We start from the raw sequence: 17,016 nt of genomic DNA, 5'->3' as shown, positions 1-17,016 counted from the left end.
TATCCATTAATTATTCCACAGCTCTGCTGCAGTCGGATTGATTCACTTCTCCTCCCAATTTCTGGCTCCCTATTCCCATTTTTAGGCCAGGGAAGAGCTCCTACCCCTCTGGTTCCTCCAGCAAAGCTCAGGAGCTCTGCCTTGGAGCAGGAGCTCCATTCCTGCCCCTCCTTCCCTCAGCAATTCCAAGGGATCTGCCTCATCCCAAGGGATCCATCAGGATGGACCAGCAGCAATTTTCAATGTTCTCCTGCTGGGCGAACTGGGATGGTGGCAGGTGTCCCTGCCCATGGAAGAGAGAATGAGGTGGATTTAAGGTCCTTTTCAACACAAACCATCCTGAAATTCTGTGATCTGACATTCCCTCTCAGTAAATTCTGGGTTTCTTCCCTGGAAGAATCATCAGGCATGGGAAGAGGTGGGGATTCCCATCCCTGAGGGATTTAAATCCATGTGGATGTGGCACTTGAGGACACAGTGGCCTTGGCACTGCTGAGAATGGTTGAGCTCTGATCTCAGAGGGCTTTTCCAGCCTCAGCAATTCCATGATTCTGTAAAATTCCACATTTTTGCATCATGAAATTTCCTACCTGCGAGACGAAACGACCTTCCAAGAATTTTCCAAGGCTCCTCTTCTGCAGCTTGGCATTTCTGCAGCCTCAGGAGAACTCCTGCTGGTGCTGCCCATCCTTCTCCCTCTGCCTCCCACCTTTCCCAACTCCTTCTCCAGGATCCCAGCTCTGGGATTGGTTCCCATCCTTGTTTTCTGCTCCATCTTCACCAGCCCTGCTGCTCTCCCAAATCCCTCCAAGAAAAAGGAATGGAGTAAGAGACAAAAAATCAACAAAAAATCAACAAAATCCTGCCACGACACCACCTCTACTGGATTTCCATGGTTCAGGCAGGAATTCTTTTCCTCGCCCACCCCAGGGCAGCACATGGCTCAGTCATGAGCCGAAAGCACAAAAATGTGTAAATCCAGAGCTAAAACCGAGAGCAAACCACACTTAATTAGCCTCACATACTCAGCTCTTTCCTTGTTTTTTTTATTTTTTCCCTGTGCATTTTAATGCACGTTGATCCACTGGTAAATTGGAAATGTTAACCCTGGGTCAAAAAGCCCTGGGGTTCTGTGAAAATAATAAATAACAAAGCTGTGAAGTGCATAAACAGCTCCCTGCAGGTGAGGACACACCAGGGGCTGCCACTATTTACTTTGGAAACAACAGCTCCCATTTCTCTCGGAAACCTTTGGTAACCTCCCCATAATCCAATCTTTTTTTAAAAAGCAGGGGAAAAAAAATAAAAAATAAGAAAAAGGCAGCAAGTCTCTCACACAGGTCTCTTCATTTAGCAGCAAGCCTGAACAATGGGTTGCAGATCCACAGAAAAAGTTGGCATTTCCATCCTGAATCATCCATCGCCGGCTCAGCCTGCAATCAGGGGAAATTTGGGAGAGATTTCCTGAGCTAGATATTCCATTTAAAAATGTGTTCAAAGCCTCTGGAATCGTGATTGCTGGAATAAAAAGTGAATCAGTAATTGCTGGCCATTTGTTTTAATGTCTTCCCTATCATATTTCTTTCCCTACTTTTCGCCCTCCTTCGGAAAACCGCTTAAAATTTCATTTTTTTAAGGATTGAAGGATTTTTTTTTTTAAGGACTGAACAGCGTTTCTTTTGTTGGTGGTTATCAAATGGAATTGGAAATGAGCAAAAGGAAGGAGCTTCTCCTGGGAAGAATCCCAGGAAAATCCTTCTCCAGGAATCAACCCCCACCTTGGGGCAAGCTGAGATCCACCGGGGGCAAATCCAGGTGCTGGCTCGATCCAAGAGGGATAAAAAACCTGTGGTGGTGTCTTGGTTTAGAAAGCCAAGAGTCTGCTAAGGAAGGCAGGAGCCTCCCCTGAAATGGAGAAAATGAACTCCCTCCCCTCCAAATTACTATAAATTTTGAATATAAATTTTAAATTAAGGGGATCTCAGGCAAAAAATATGGGAGCAGGAAATAACAGTTCTTTAATAGGGAAGAAAATAAAGGGATAAAATAAACAATGCAGTGAACCAACACTGCCAGAGTCAGAACCCAACCTGACACCCTGTGGGTCAGGCTGGTGGCAGCAGTCCCATTGCAATTGTGGCTCAGCCCTCCTGCAGTGTCAGGGTGGCTCTGCTGGAGCAGGGATCCTGGAGAAGGGTGCAGTCTCTGCCTCTGGAGATCCAGGGGAAGGAGACGCAGCTGCTGTTCCTCTGGGAAATCCAGTGCAGAAGCCGTGCTGCTGTTCCAGAATCTCCAGATTATATCCAGGCAGGAATGCTTGGCTGGTGTTCCAGAATCTCCAGATTATATCCAGGTAGGAATGCTTGGCTCCTCCCTCTGGGCTCACAGCTCCCAATGGGATGCTGTAGTTCTTATCAGCCATGCAGGAACATTCAATAGCTGTTATCAGCAGGTGTCCCCTCCCCAGGGAGGAGTGATTGTGGAAGAGATAAGGAAAACTGCACCCTTGACAGAAGACAACTGCCATACAGATGGTGATGGAACACATCTTGCCAGGCAATCTGGGACAGGTGACTCCTAGAGAAGGTTCCCAATGTTCCAGTGGCTTGGCAGAATTACAAGCTGTTCTGGAGAATTTATTGGATACTTTTAACACAGCTCTCAACACTCCAGGGCAGTTCAAGGGTCTGGAATGGTGGATGGAGGTCTGGGAAAATGCAGAATAATAAGGTGCCTTCTGCTAATTCTAAGGAAAATAATAATTTAAAAAACCATTAAAAATCATTTGGAACGGAGAAAAAATGTTAAAGATCATCCAGTTCCAGCTCTGGAATCTACACCTTCCACTTTCCCAGGCTGCTCCAGCCTGGCCTTGGACACTCCCAGGAGTCCAGGGACAGCCACAGCTTCTCTGGGAATCCCATCCCAGGGCTTCCCACCCTCCCAGCCAGGAATCCTTCCCAATATCCCATCTAAACCAATTCTCTTTCCATTCCAAGTCATTCCCCCTTGTCCTGTCACCTGCCAGGCTGGAAGGGACCACAGGAGGTCACCTGGGCCACCAGCAGGGCCAGCCCAGAGCTCAGCATTCCGTGAAGTTCTGGTTGGGCTCCGCCACCACCAATCTTGGACCTCACTTTCCTCAAGTGCCTCATTAAAACCACTTCTCTCCTCAAAATTCCCCCCTGAATCTGCTCCAAACTCCACCTCCAAAAGGGAAATTTCTCCCATTCGTTTTTTGCCCACCCAAACAACAGAATATAAAAATAAAAGGGCATTGTTCCATGAAGTTTCAGTTCCCACAAATCTGCTTTTCTTGACAGTCCATTTTTGACCCAGGGTTAACATTTCCAATTTACCAGTGGATCAACGTGCATTAAAATGCACAGGGAAAAATAAAAAACAAGAGAAAAGCTGAGAATTTGAGGCTAATTAAGTGTGGTTTGCTCTTGGTTTTAGCTCTGGATTTACACATTTTTGTGCTTTCAGCTCATGACTGAGCCATGTGCTGCCCTGGGGTGGGTGAGAAAAATAATTCCTGCCTAAACCATGGAAATCCAGTAGTGGTGGTGTCCTGGCAGGATTTTGGTGATTTTTTGTTGATTTTTTGTCTCTTACTCCATTCCTTTTTCCTGGAGGGATTTGGAAGAGCAGCAGGGCTGGTGAAGATGGAGCAGAAAACAAGGATGGGAACCAATCCCAGAGCTGGGATCCTGGGAGGAGGAGTTGGGAAAATGTGAGATCTTTATCCCCTAAATCCCTAGGCAAAGCTGGAGGCTCACAGGTCTCTTCCCACAGAGATATTTCCTTCTTAAAATCCCTTTTTTTTCCTTTTTCCTAGCACTTCCAGGCTCTCAGGTTATTCAAGGAGCCTGTCTCCATAATTGCTTTTTTTCAGAGCAGAAAGATGGGATAAGGGAACATTTGCACTTGGAAAAGCCAAAATAAAACTTTAAAGTCTTGGGAATTTTACCAATGGCTGCTAAAAGCAGCTGCCTTTGGAAACAATTCCTGCTTCAGGGTCAATACTGATGGGATTTACATGAGCCCAGTTTGGAATAAGGCTCAGCTCTGACCTGGATCCCAAAATTCACCCTCAAAGTGCACAAAATTCCAATTTTTTACATTTATTTCACCGGAATGCCCAGTGTTAAGGAAAGGGTTGTAGGGCAGGTTACAACCCTGGGGTTAAAAACAGAAGGGAAAATTTCATTATGCAAAAAAATGTGGAGTTCTACAGAATCATGGAATTGCTGAGGCTGGAAAAGCCCTCTGAGATCAGAGTCCAGCCACTCCCAGCAGTGCCAAAGCCACCACTGTCCCATGTCCTCAAGTGCCACATCCACATGGATTTAAATCCCTCAGGAATGGGAATCCCCACCTCTTCCCATGCCTGATGACCCTTCCAGGGAAGAAACCTGGAATTTACTGGGAGGGAATGACTTGGGGGGACTTGGGGGGGAAAAGTGGAGCTCATAACACCAGAGGAGGTCTAGGTTGGGTACTGGAATTCCCTGGAATTGTTGTCTATTGGAAAAAGGCTCCCAATATTACCAGTTGGATTGTGCCTGGGCCAGTCTGACCCTCGCTGCTGGGCCAAAGGCAGCAACTGCGGTGTATCACCCCAGAGATACCTTGGCTTGCTGGTGGTTGCAGCTGGGCACTGAACAAGTCCAGGCTTGTTGGAACCCCGTTTACCTCAGGAGGAATAGCTTCAGGCGATGGTGAAGAGAAAAAGGAGAGGATTCTGCTGGAGGGTTTAATGTCCAGAGGTTTATTCCATGGTTACAGAGGTCTGAACGTGAGAACCTGCTCCAACAGAACCCCGGCCGCATGGTCTGATCACCTTTTTAAGCTCAGGGACAGGGGAAGGGGAGGGAACAGGTGAGCCACCCAACCAGGTGAGAGGGGCAGGGTCTCAGGGGGGGATGACACCTAGACAGGCCAATGACCCCCAGGCCTGAGGGGCATCCTTTGAACTTGACCAACCACACGACGCCTTGCTGGAATGTTAAACCTGATTGACAGCCCAGCAGGGGGCGAGGGGGGATGGGGAAGAGAGGTATTGGCACACCTGGGGAATGAAGTTTACAACACACTTCAACATCTCCCCCTAGTTTTGTTTAAAAAGAAGAGGACTGTGTTTGTGGTGCAGAATGATTGCTAAACTATGGTTGGTAAATCAGTTCTTCTTCTTTGTCAAGCTCTGCAACATGTGGAAATAAGGGACAGGAGCCAGGGAATGGCTCCCAGTGCCAGAGGGCAGGGATGGGTGGGAGATTGGGAACTGGGAATTCCTGGCTGGGCTGGAATTGCCAGAGCAGCTGTGGCTGCCCCTGGATCCCTGGAAATGTCCAAGGCCAGGCTGAGTGGGATTGGAACAACCATGGACAGTGGGAGGTGTCCTTGCCCATGAATGCCTGGAATGGGATGGCATTTAAGGGTTTCCATCCCAAACCATTCCATGATTCCTGAATCCTTTGCTGAGATATCAACAGCGAATCAAAGTAAAACCCAAAACCTCCATGAAATCTTCCATGAATTTCACCAGGAAGTTTTTACTCCCTGAATGAATCAGCTCCTTCCTGGCAGAACCTCCTGGATTTCCACATCCCTCCTCCTTAAATCCCAGATTCTGCATCCAGCCCCCTCCATGCTGAGATAATTTGAATTTATTTTGCCAACAGGGGGATTTAAGGGAAGGCCAACTGGGGCCATGCTCCCCAGTCCTATTGTGAATTAAGATCCAGAATTAGCAGCCTCTAATTCTATTTTAATTACTTAAAATCATAATTAGTGAAGTCAAAGGCCTCCAAACATTACAAGGGAGAAGATTTCAGCTCAGGAGGCAGAAGAGTAACAGAATTAATAATTCACTTGTCAAGGCCAGGTTGCTTTCAATAATTTCATTATTAAAAGCAGCTTTTTGGCACAGAATAAATTATTTTTATTTTAATTTATTTATTATTCTTTACTGCATAAATAAGGTAAATAATGCAGCAGGGTGGGATTGCTGGGAACAGCCTGATTCCTGGGAGTTTTGGGGCCTGTTCATATTGGAATCCCCAATAAACGAATGCCCAGCTCCAGTTTTAGGATAAATTTAAATTATTCCAGGATGAAAAAAAAAGGGAAAAAGACAAAGGATTGTACAAATTGGGGTGGTTTTTAATAAGAAATTTGCTTGCAAATAGAATTTTTTCCCACATGCATTTGCATATATTTTTGTTCCCTGACTTAATAGCTTTGCTTTCACGTTAATGGAGGAGCTCAGGGGACACAAGTTTGACATTTATAAATTTATAAAATTTATCACAAAATCTGATTTACCATCTAAATATTTATTAACTATTAAAATATTTAAAATGCTAAAATGAAAATATAAATACTTATCCCTAAATATTTATTCCTAAATATTTCTAAAACCTATTTGGTCTTACCTGATAAACACAAATTAAAATGGAGCAGGATAAATTTAAATAAAATCACTGCTGGCTGAATTTCAGAGGCTAAAACAACACAGAGCACCTGGAGCTGGGAGAAAATTCCAGAAATAGAGGGAATATGTGGGAATCTGGGAAGAATATCCCTCAAACTATCAAAAATTCCTCCTAAAACAGTGGGATAATGAGTCCTTGAAAATTATCTGTTCCCCAAGACAACAACTCTGACTCCTCATCTCACCTCCCATTAATTCCCCTTTCCTATGGATTTCAATTTTTCCTGCCAATCCCACGCAGGATTCCTTGCTGGATTATCCTGGATATTCCTAGAAAACAAATCCATTTTAGTTTTAAACCAAAAATTGGGAGATTTGTGACCATCAGTAAACAGCTCAACTTCCTGAAAAATTTAAAAATCACCTTTAAAGTCAACATTTAATTAAACGTATTTTAATATATTTTAAATGTATATAAAACTAACTCAATAAATAAATCAATAAATAAATAAAATATTTTTATATGGTCAATATTTAACTAATAATATTAACATTAACTAATAATAATTTACCTAGTATTGAATAAATATTATTAATAATATAATAATTTATGTTGTATTATATTTTGTTATGTTATAATTAATATAATAATTAATAAAATAATAAATCAACTAATATTAAATTAACTAATAATATTTAACTATTTTCATTTCATGCTCCAGAATAGACTCCCAGTTCCCTTCTGGGACTTCTCCTGCCTGGAAAACATTTCAGGTGGGGTTTTGTGGTTTTAAACCAACTGGGAAAACTGCAAAAATTCCCAAATCCATCAATCCTGTCCCTGTGCAATCCCCCAGTGTAGATTTTCCTAAAGGTGAGGAAGAAGCACCGAGTGTAAAGTTTATTATTTGGGTGAAAAAATTAATTCCAGAAGGCAAAAACATCAGGCACTTGGATTTGTTGGAATTAACATCCAAATTAACAGCAAGCAGCTCCTGGTATGAAAATCAAACCCCCAAATTTCTTTGATGTGAAATGGAGAAGGCCTAAAAATTTCACATGCAGAGCTCTGAGGGTGAAAAGGGATTTTCAGGAGAGGTTTATGTCAACCAGGAGAGAAAAAACCTGGGGAAAAAACCTGCCTTTCACTCAGTCTTAAGCTGCTAATCCCAGCCTACATTTGGACATTTCTTCCAAATAAAGCTCCAGCCCAAAAATCCGCTCAATTCCGGTGTCAAAACCATCATTTTTTTGGAGCAGACAAACAGCTTCATTTTCTTTTCTGCAACTGAGAGCAAAAGCAGATTAAAAAAAGGAGAAAAAAGAAGTTTCTGCTCAGCTTTGAGGTTTAATTTTTAAAGCTCAGACTCTGCCTGTCAAACTTTGGATATTCGGGGGTTTTTTTGGATGAAGTTGGAATCAACGGACTTGGATTTGTATCAACTGGAAATTCCCAGGTGGCAAAATTTGTAGAAATTGTCCATAAGGAGGAAAGTGTCAGTCTTGGAAAATCCAGAAAAATTGGGAGTGGATTTCTGTGCTGGGAGTTTGGGGAAGCACCAGGAGCAGAAATCCTCTGGAAAGCCAAATGTCAATTTTAGGGAGGAATCTGGGATAATTTGAGGTGTCCTTGCCCATGGCAGGAATGGGAAGACATTTAAGATCCTTCCCAGCCAATCCATCCCGAAATTCTGGATTATCCTGATTTATCCCCAAAAGGCCAAGCTGTGTTTCTGCACAAACAAAAACCTGGAGTTACCCACAAGTTCCAGATTGCAGCATTGAAACCAAAACCATAAAACTGAAATCACCAAACAATACCAATTTAAAATAGAAGTATCTTGGAATAACAACTTCAGACCTTGCTGAAATGCAGGATTTTTCCAAAAACAATCAATTTAAATTAATTATTCCTGCAAAATGCAGAATTCCAGCAGATTTGAAAGCTCCTTTCCTTTATGGTTTTAGGAATGTAAAAATGGTAAATTTTGTATTTCCCAGCTCCAACACCCCCCTTCAGCTGTGCAAACACCCCAAGGTGTTCACATCAATATTTGCAGCTTAACTAAACTCAGAGCTCAGCCTAAAATTTAGTCTCAATATTAATTTAAAGATCAACCTCACTCTAGTCAAGAATCCAACATTTTTATCTTTCCAAGAAATTCTGGGATGGTTTTTTATTAAACATCCAATTCCAGCTCTGCCCAAATCCTCCTTTTATCAACTTCTGCAGCTCCAGCTGATGGTGATTGGTGTTTAATTAATTAATAAAACACGGAATTGTTACAAAACACCCGGGATTAATTGGAGCAGCTCGTTAACTCGGAGCATAATGGAGTTTTGATGAGGGAGATGATTAAAATGCCATTTATTCCCTGATTGCAGCAGCACCTCCTCAGGTGTTGGATTGTTGGGCCCTCCTCATTCCAGGAAAAACGTGGAAAAGGAATCCTGGGTTGCCCATTTGGGAACAACTCCTCCAATTTTAATTTTAATTTTGTGGTTGGCTTTTATTTTAATTTTGTGGCTTTTTGTCCCAAAATCCCAGCCAGGCCCATGTTCCATTTAAATCCAAATTTCCTCATTGTTTCCTAATGCTTTTCCAGGCTGAATCCTGGAATTAAGGTTGGGAAAGCTCCATGAGAGTGCAACCATTCCCCAGCACTTTCCTGTGTCCCCAAATGTCACAACCTAAACGAAGAATAATCCGTTCAATGACGAAATATTTGAGGGTTTGAGTGGATGGCAGCTCCCAGAGCCTGGGAATTTACCAGTTCCCTCTAAATATTTTAATTGGCACCAAATATTACAACAGATTTCCATCCTAAATGAAATTTTTAAGCTCCATGATCTGAGGGTGATACAGAAAATGAAGTTGCATTTTCTGTGGTAGCACAATCCCGCCACCCCCAAACATATTTTGAATTCTAAAACTGGCTTGGCTTTAACCAGATTTAAATTCTTGAAGCATTTGGGGATTTTGGGGAAGTTTCTGTGGAATTTAACAATGCCTTGGATTGGATGCCTTCCTATCTGAAGCTGGACAAGTTTAGGGCTTTTTGTCTCTCTCCTTTTCCTCACTAGAAAAGAAGCCCAAAAAAATCAACTTTTAGCCTGCAAAACCCTTTCAAGTCCTTTGGATGCATTTCCTCTGTGTCTCTACCATGAAATCTTAAAAAAAATCCATTCAATCTCTACAAGTTTTACCCTTTTTGCTGCTTTTTTCAAAAAAAATAGTGGATTTTTGTACATGCATGCAGCAACCACCAGGACTGATTCGAAAGCTTCCAAAGGTTGTCTTTGATCTCTCTCGGATCAGGCACAACCCTGGATAAAATGGGAACATTTCAAAGGGGAAATCCCAGAGCTCCACAGTCCAATTTACGAGGCTGGACTTTCCATCCAATAGAATTCCCAATTCCCTCAGTCCCCAAGCTCCTCAATTATTTTGGGCTCCACTTGGACCGAATACTCCTCCTTTTTATCACCACAACTCCCTCCTCTTTCCAAGGTTTAAAAAAAAAAAAACAACAACAACAAAAAAAAAAAAAAAAAAAAAAAAAAAAAAAAAAAAAAAAAAAACACTTTTAAAAATCCAGTTCTCCAATATTTGGGAATGATCTCCCAGCACTTCATTCCTGCCCTTTTTCCATTTGGGATCCCAAAGGTTCATCCCCATCACCCATTCCCTGTCCCAAGAATTCCTCATTTCCAGCAGCTGTGGCAGATGGAATTCCCCCACATTTCCCATCACAGGTTCATCTCCTTGAGCTCCTTGATTAGAGATTTTCCCAAATCCTCCAAATTCCTCAGGAAAAATCCAACCCTTTATGTGTTTTTTAAGGTCAGGAAGTCGTGAGTTTATTCCTGGCCAGGGTTTGTGTGTGACCAACACAAAACTTTTTCACTTATTTCTACATTTTTAGCAGAAAAATGAATGCTTATTGCTTAAAAATTACATCATTATCTTTAATTAATATTCCACGCTCTATTGGTTATTGATTTCTTGGTTTTCATGCTAATTAATCCATAATCAATCTCCCAGTGCTACAAATCCCACTTTCATCACCAATCACTCCCAGGTGGAAAAATAATGAGAATAAGCAGCAGAATTTTCCATTTCTTGATATTTAAATAAAATGTGTCCCTGTGTTAAAAACTGTTTGGATTTAGGAAAAGCAAAAGAAAGACCTAAACATCCCAAGCTTTGTTTCCTTAGGAAAAAAGGAACACAAAATTTCCTTTTATCCCCAAATTCCTCATTGGCTTCTTATTGTTCTGAAGAAACCTCTTGAATTAAGATAAGAATTAAACTCTGAATTAAGATAATAATTAAATAAATTAAAATGGATTCCAAATTCCGTAATGTTGATGCAGTCTTGGGAAAACTGAAAATCCTTGAAGGATTTCAAACCTCTTTGCAATTATCCCAAGAATTAAGAGGGTCAGGCTGGATTTATTTATTCCAGAAGATCTAAAAGCTCTTTAATCCCTTCCTAGAAAACAAGGAGCAAATTTATAATTTTAATAAACAGCCCCAAAATACCAGTAGGATTCTCCCATATTATCCCACAAATCAGCCATGGATATTTGAAGGGTGTAGGACTTTTTTTGCCACTTAAATTGGGACTTTATTGCTAAAAACAAAAGGATACTTGTTGATTTTCCGAGCTCAGCTTTGGAGACAAAAGGCAGAATGGGGACAGCTTTTTGTTATGGCCAAGAGGTGGAGAAAGGAGTGGGGACAGAAGGAAAAGAAATCAATTCTTCCCACAGAATATTTAGGAAAGCTCCAGCTTGGATATGTAGGATGCCTTACCTGGGAATGCTCCAGGAGAAATTCCACAGCAAAACTTCCCAGGAGGAGCTGAGCTGAGCTTTGGGATGCAAGGAAAGAACTGAGGCAATTTTGCGCTTTAAATTCAGCTTTAGCTCCACAAAAAGCACTCATAAAAAATTCCCTTATTTCCCAAACACCTGAACATTTTTCCCTCAACATTTTCCAGGTTTTTTGGAGGCTCAGCTGAAATTATCTTTATTCCTGATGGGGCTCAGCAAAGCCGAGCGTGGGCAGCTGAAAGGGACTCTCCCTTTGCATTTCCTGCATGTAAATGTATAAATCCAGAACATTTCATGGATTACTTTCCCAAACTGTGGGATAAACTGGCAGATATTGTTCACTGAGTGACGTGGCTCCCATTCCCCACACCCTCAAAAATGGCTTTTATTGAAAGCGAGACAGATTTTGCCACCTCAGCTGAATTTTTTTAGTGCTCAGAGTAAAAGCTCCGGGTTTTTAATTCTGCTGCAAAATATATTTGGGGTGAGGGAAGGGAAACAGGGCTGGGTTTGAGTAGTAAAATCGTGGAATTATGGAATGGGTTGGGAGGGAGATTAAAACTCATTCCATTCCACCCCTTTTCCATGGGCAGGGACACCTCCCACTGTCCCAGGTTCTCCAAGCCTTGTCCAGCCTGGCCTTGAACATTCCAGGGATCCAGGGGCAGCCACAGCTCCTCTGAACAATTTTATTTCCATAAAAATTGAAAAAAAAAACAATCCAAGTGAAAAATATCTTCAGGAATATCCATTTTTAGGTATTCTTCTTGCATAATTGTCTGGCTCCCTCGGCTTAAACGTCCCCCAGATTTTTCCATTCCAAGGATGGATCAATATCTTCATTATTGTTTTATATTTTCATTCCATCTTCAATCAAAATGAACTTTCCCATTTTGATATCATGTTTTATTCAGATTTATCCGCTCCCAGCTAGGATGTCAAGGCCTGCTGTCCTGCAGAGATCCAGAATTCCTCTGGTTCTGTTCAAAATTGCTTAAACAATTTCAGGTCACTTCATTGTCACAGAAAAAAAAAAAAAACACAATAAGTTTATTTTCCAGATCTCCTGCCTTTTGGAAAAATCCATGGCTGATCCAGGAGATGCAAAATTATTTGGGGAAAAATTCAACCAGAATTAAGGGAACAAGAGGAAATGCCAGTGGTTACTTTGCTGTTCGAATAATTTTTATTTTCAGTGCTGATCAAGCCCAAAATTAATTTTCCTTTTAAAAACTCCTGGAAAAATGCACCACAGGTTCCAAGCCCCTGTCAGTGTGGCCCTGTGATAGATCCCATTTTTATTTCCAATTAATTTTCCCTGCAGTAACATCGTTAATTTGTTTATAAAGCGTTCTCTGTGCTTGTTTCCTATCAGCACTCCCATAAATGTCAAGCCTTTTGTTAAAATGCCGTGAGTTATAGATAAACACAACTTCACATTCTGAGATTGGGGAAATAATGAAAAATGAGTGGTTTATGGGATGGAAACCTTGTAAACATCAGCGTGGATTTATTGTTGGAATGTTTGGGGGAAGAGGGAAACCGAGCCCGTGCAATCTTTAATTTAAGGAGGTTTTTTTATGGCGTTTTTCTGGTAATTCCTAAAGCTGCTTGCAGAATATAAAAATTTAGATCTTATAGAGAAATCTTAATGGCATCAGTGATAAAATATTCTCATGTGGGCTTTGAATCCATTGGATTTAGCAAAGCTTGGTCCTTATGAGCAGAGTAATTACGATTATTATGGAATTAAAATTTTCATTTCTCCAGTTTCATGAACAGCAAAGAATTCCAAGGAATTCCACCCTTGGGAAAAGCACCAAAGCTCAAACAGCACCGACAGCCTCAGCAGTTTGGGATGTCCTGATCTCCGGAGGAGTTTCCAAACTCTGAGCTGGAGTTTCTCTCCAGGAGCAGGAATGGGCTCCTCACCCCTTGGAGAACCTGGAATATCCATGGGGAGGTTCTACCACAGCTCCCTCTGCCTCTGAAATGGTGGCTCTGGATGATTTTCCTTGCTTTCTTTGAGAGCCAAGGCTTGGAACCCTGGAATATCCCGAGTTGGAGAGGATCCAGAGGGATCGCCCCAGCTCCTGCCCAGACACCCCAACAATCCCATCCCCTTCCTGAAATTTCTTGCCCTTCCTGAATTTTCCTTCCCTTCCTGAATTTTCCTGCCTTTCCTGAGTTTTCGTCCCCTTCCTGACCTTTTCCTGCCCTTTTCCTGTCCTTCCTGAATTTTCTTGCCCTGCCTGACCTTTTCTTGCCATTCCTGAACTTTTCTGCCCTGCCTGAACTTTTCCTGCCGTTCCTGACCTTCTCCTCCCCTTCCTGGCCTTTTCCTGTCCTCCCTGGTCTTTTCTTGCCCTACTTGAATTTTCTTGCCCTTCCTGAACTTTCCAGCCCTTCCTGAACTTTTCCTGCCTTTCCTGAATTTTCCCACCCTTCCTGAACTTTTCCCACCCTTCCTGAATTTTCCTGCCCTTTCTGAATTTTCCTGCCCTTCCCAAACTTTTCCTCCCCTTCCTGAATTTTTCCTCCCCTTCCTGAATTTTTCCTGCTCTTCCTGAATTTTCCTGACCTTCCTGAACTTTTCCCATCCTTGTTGTCCCAGCAGTTTTCCTCATTGATCAACCAGCTCTGCCTCATTTATTTTCCTTTGTTGACCTTTTTTTTTTGGGATAATCGTTTCCCAGAGAAATTCCCATTAAATTCCCATGATTCCAGGAAAAAAAATCAGAGATTTATCACTAAAACACTGCTGAGGAGAGAAATCCAGAGGTTTGGAAAAGGGGGAAGCCAGGATTTGGGTGCTCCAAGGGCTCCCTCTTTTCCCTATTTCCAGGAATATTCTGGATTTCTTGTCAAGCAGGGAGCACATCAGAGAGATTGGCGCCCATGCTCTTTAATTAATGGCTTATTTCTTAAATTCAATTATTCCCCAGTCTTCTTTTTACCTTTAATTAACATAACGAGGCCTTTCCCCACTTAATTGAATTCCTAAAAATTCATGAAAATTCCTCACTAAATGGGATTAAAAATCCAGAAGATTCTGTAGGCTCCAGGATTCTTCCAAATCCCCAATTACATTGCTCTACACCTGAGTAAATTTGAACTTGACTTTTCCCTATAAATGTAGGATAATCCTGATTTTCTTTCCACATTTACTTCAGGTTCAGCAGAACTGAGGGCATTTTTTCCTCCTGGGTTTATCCAGCAGATTCCTATGAGAGAAGGGAGGCAATAAATTCAAATCTAAGGTTTCTTTTTGATGAATATTTAGCAAGGAGTCACTTTTGGGTGAAACTGGAGCTATTTTGAGGTCAAATTCATCAGGGAGTTCAGACTGAAATCAGCCCAGGAGATTTTTTCTATGTCCAAACAACTTATTTAAATTTAATTTCATTTTTTTAGATTAAATACATTTAAGTAAATGGGCTTTAAGTAAAGGGAGAGAAGGGAAAATAAGATTATTATTAGAAAAAAAGACCTTTAAATGGTGGTTATAGGAAAACAGGAGCTCTGTGGCAGTTCTGGGATGAAAATTCCTTAATTTCCAACACAGACAGCAACGACAGGCTCTCCCTCTGATAAGATGTGATGGAAAAAAGAGGAAAAAATGAAAACCAGTGGTTTCCAAATTTTTTCTCAGAATTCCTGGAATTTCTTCTGTGCAGACAAAATTTCTGAGGCTCTCCCAGCGTAATTAACATGGAGCTGTCACCTTTTGGTATTCCAAGATATCCAGCCTCATATTTGTCCCTAAGGATGCTCCAACCCTGGAATTAAATGGGAATTTGGGGCATTTTTCCTGCAAACAGCTGAAATCAGGATTAATTATTCCATTCAAATTCCATCCTTCCAGGTTTCCAAGAGAAAATTGATATCCCAGGCATGGTGGGATCCACCCAGAGACCTCCTGGAATCTCTGAGGGACCAGTTTGCCCAGTTAACCCAGTTTCCAGCAGAATTCCAGAGATTTTTCCAGGTTTTGTGTCCCAAAATCAACAGGAACAGCAGAGACTCCAGAAAGTGTGGGGGAAAAAAAATCAAAATTCCCATTAAATAGAAATCCAGGATTTCCAGGGAAGTCTGGAGAAATTCAGAAATTTCAGCGGCAGAAAAGGAGTGAAGCAGGACCTGCTCTCCTTAATTCCCCCTTTAATCTTCCCAGTGGAGGAAAAAAAAAAAACAGGGGAAAAGCAGAAAAATGTGATGGAAAGGTGGAATTGTTGGAATTGTCATTTCCTTGCTCTGTCCCTGACAGGGATAAGGGAACTTTTTAACACCTTCCTTTTGTTCTGATGCCAAAATCCAGCCTGGAGTGAGCAGGACAAGGAAAACAAAAGGAGCAAAAAGCCAAAGAAAGCAGAAACATCCTCACTTTTCAAAGGGAAACAATGCAAGGGAAGATAATTCCCCGTTTATCTCTGGTGTTCCCATTCCCAGCTTTGCAAAGGAGATCAAAACAAGCCCAACATCGAATGTTTTGCTCAACAACGCCTGAAAAAGAGAAAAAAATTCCAGGATTTCAGAGGATTCGGGTGTTGAAGAAAGTCTGGCATGAAGATTCCTCACTGAATGGGATTTATTCCTTTATTCCAGCTGAGGACAGGTCCAAATTTCATCCTGGAATTTGGATCAAGGCAGGAAACCACAGGGAAACGAGATGGAGCAGCAAAGCTGAGGGGGAAAAGGGAAAAAAAAGGGGTCAACTCCAGGGATTTTTTTCCCATTTGTGGGGTCAGGTGGTTGAACTTGGAAGGTTTTGACGCTCACAGAAACCCTGGAGTTGGATAATTCTGGGATAAGACCTGCCAAGGAGGAAATTCCCATCAGGAAATAAAGCTTTGTGCACAAAGGGACCCCAAAATCAGCTTTTTCTCCCCGTGATTTGTAGATCTGGCCTCACCTAAAACACAGCAGGCAGTGAGGGTTTGCAGGATTGCTTGATATATATTTAAAAAGCAGCAGTTTTAATTAAAAATGTGCTTTGAGCACATTATTTTAACAGATTGGCTCCAAGTGCAGGGGGTTGCTGAGAAATACAAGCTCCTCTTCCACTGGCAGGAAATAAATGGATTTTATTTGTTCTTCTCTTAAACAAAACATAATTAAAGAGCTGCAATGTTCCCAGTCAAGGCAACAACCCCAACATTCAATTAAAACCTGATCTCCTTTATTACATTACAATCCAATCTCAGCTTTTTCAGGCCCTGATGCTGACAGTTCACACATCAGAGATATCTGAAAGCTGCTTTGCTTTTGAAAATTCCAATTTCTCCTCTTTGAGCCGTAATTTGATCGTTGTGTGGTGTCACCTCCATCAGCAATCAGTGACCTGAGCCCAACAGGAGCTCCACCACCTTGGGATGACACTTCCATTCTGGAGAACGCCACAAATATCTCCTGCAGACCTTTGCCATTTGCTGGGAGTCGTTTGTTTATTTTTATTTTTTTTCCATCCAATTCAGTTTGAAGGGCAGCCAGGCCTTGGGGACATTAATGGGTTTTTTTTGGTTTTATTGCATTAATGCTTTTATGCATCTCTGGAAGTGCCACAGAGGGGTTTTACGCACTGAGGGCTTTTTTCCCTGGATGAGTTTCCAGGGATGAAGGATGCTCTGGTGATGATAGAGGTGACGTGGATTTATTTCATTTAATGCCTCCTGAGTGCAGAGCACACACACGCCCTGACTCGGCCGTGTCCAGAGCCTGGATGAGCTTTGAAACCAAAA

The sequence above is a fragment of the Ammospiza caudacuta genome, chromosome 6, assembly GCF_027887145.1.
Source record: "Ammospiza caudacuta isolate bAmmCau1 chromosome 6, bAmmCau1.pri, whole genome shotgun sequence".
NCBI classification, from domain to species: domain Eukaryota; kingdom Metazoa; phylum Chordata; class Aves; order Passeriformes; family Passerellidae; genus Ammospiza; species Ammospiza caudacuta.
The sequence above is the reverse complement of the archived record's forward strand: the minus strand, read 5'-3'. Positions refer to the sequence as shown.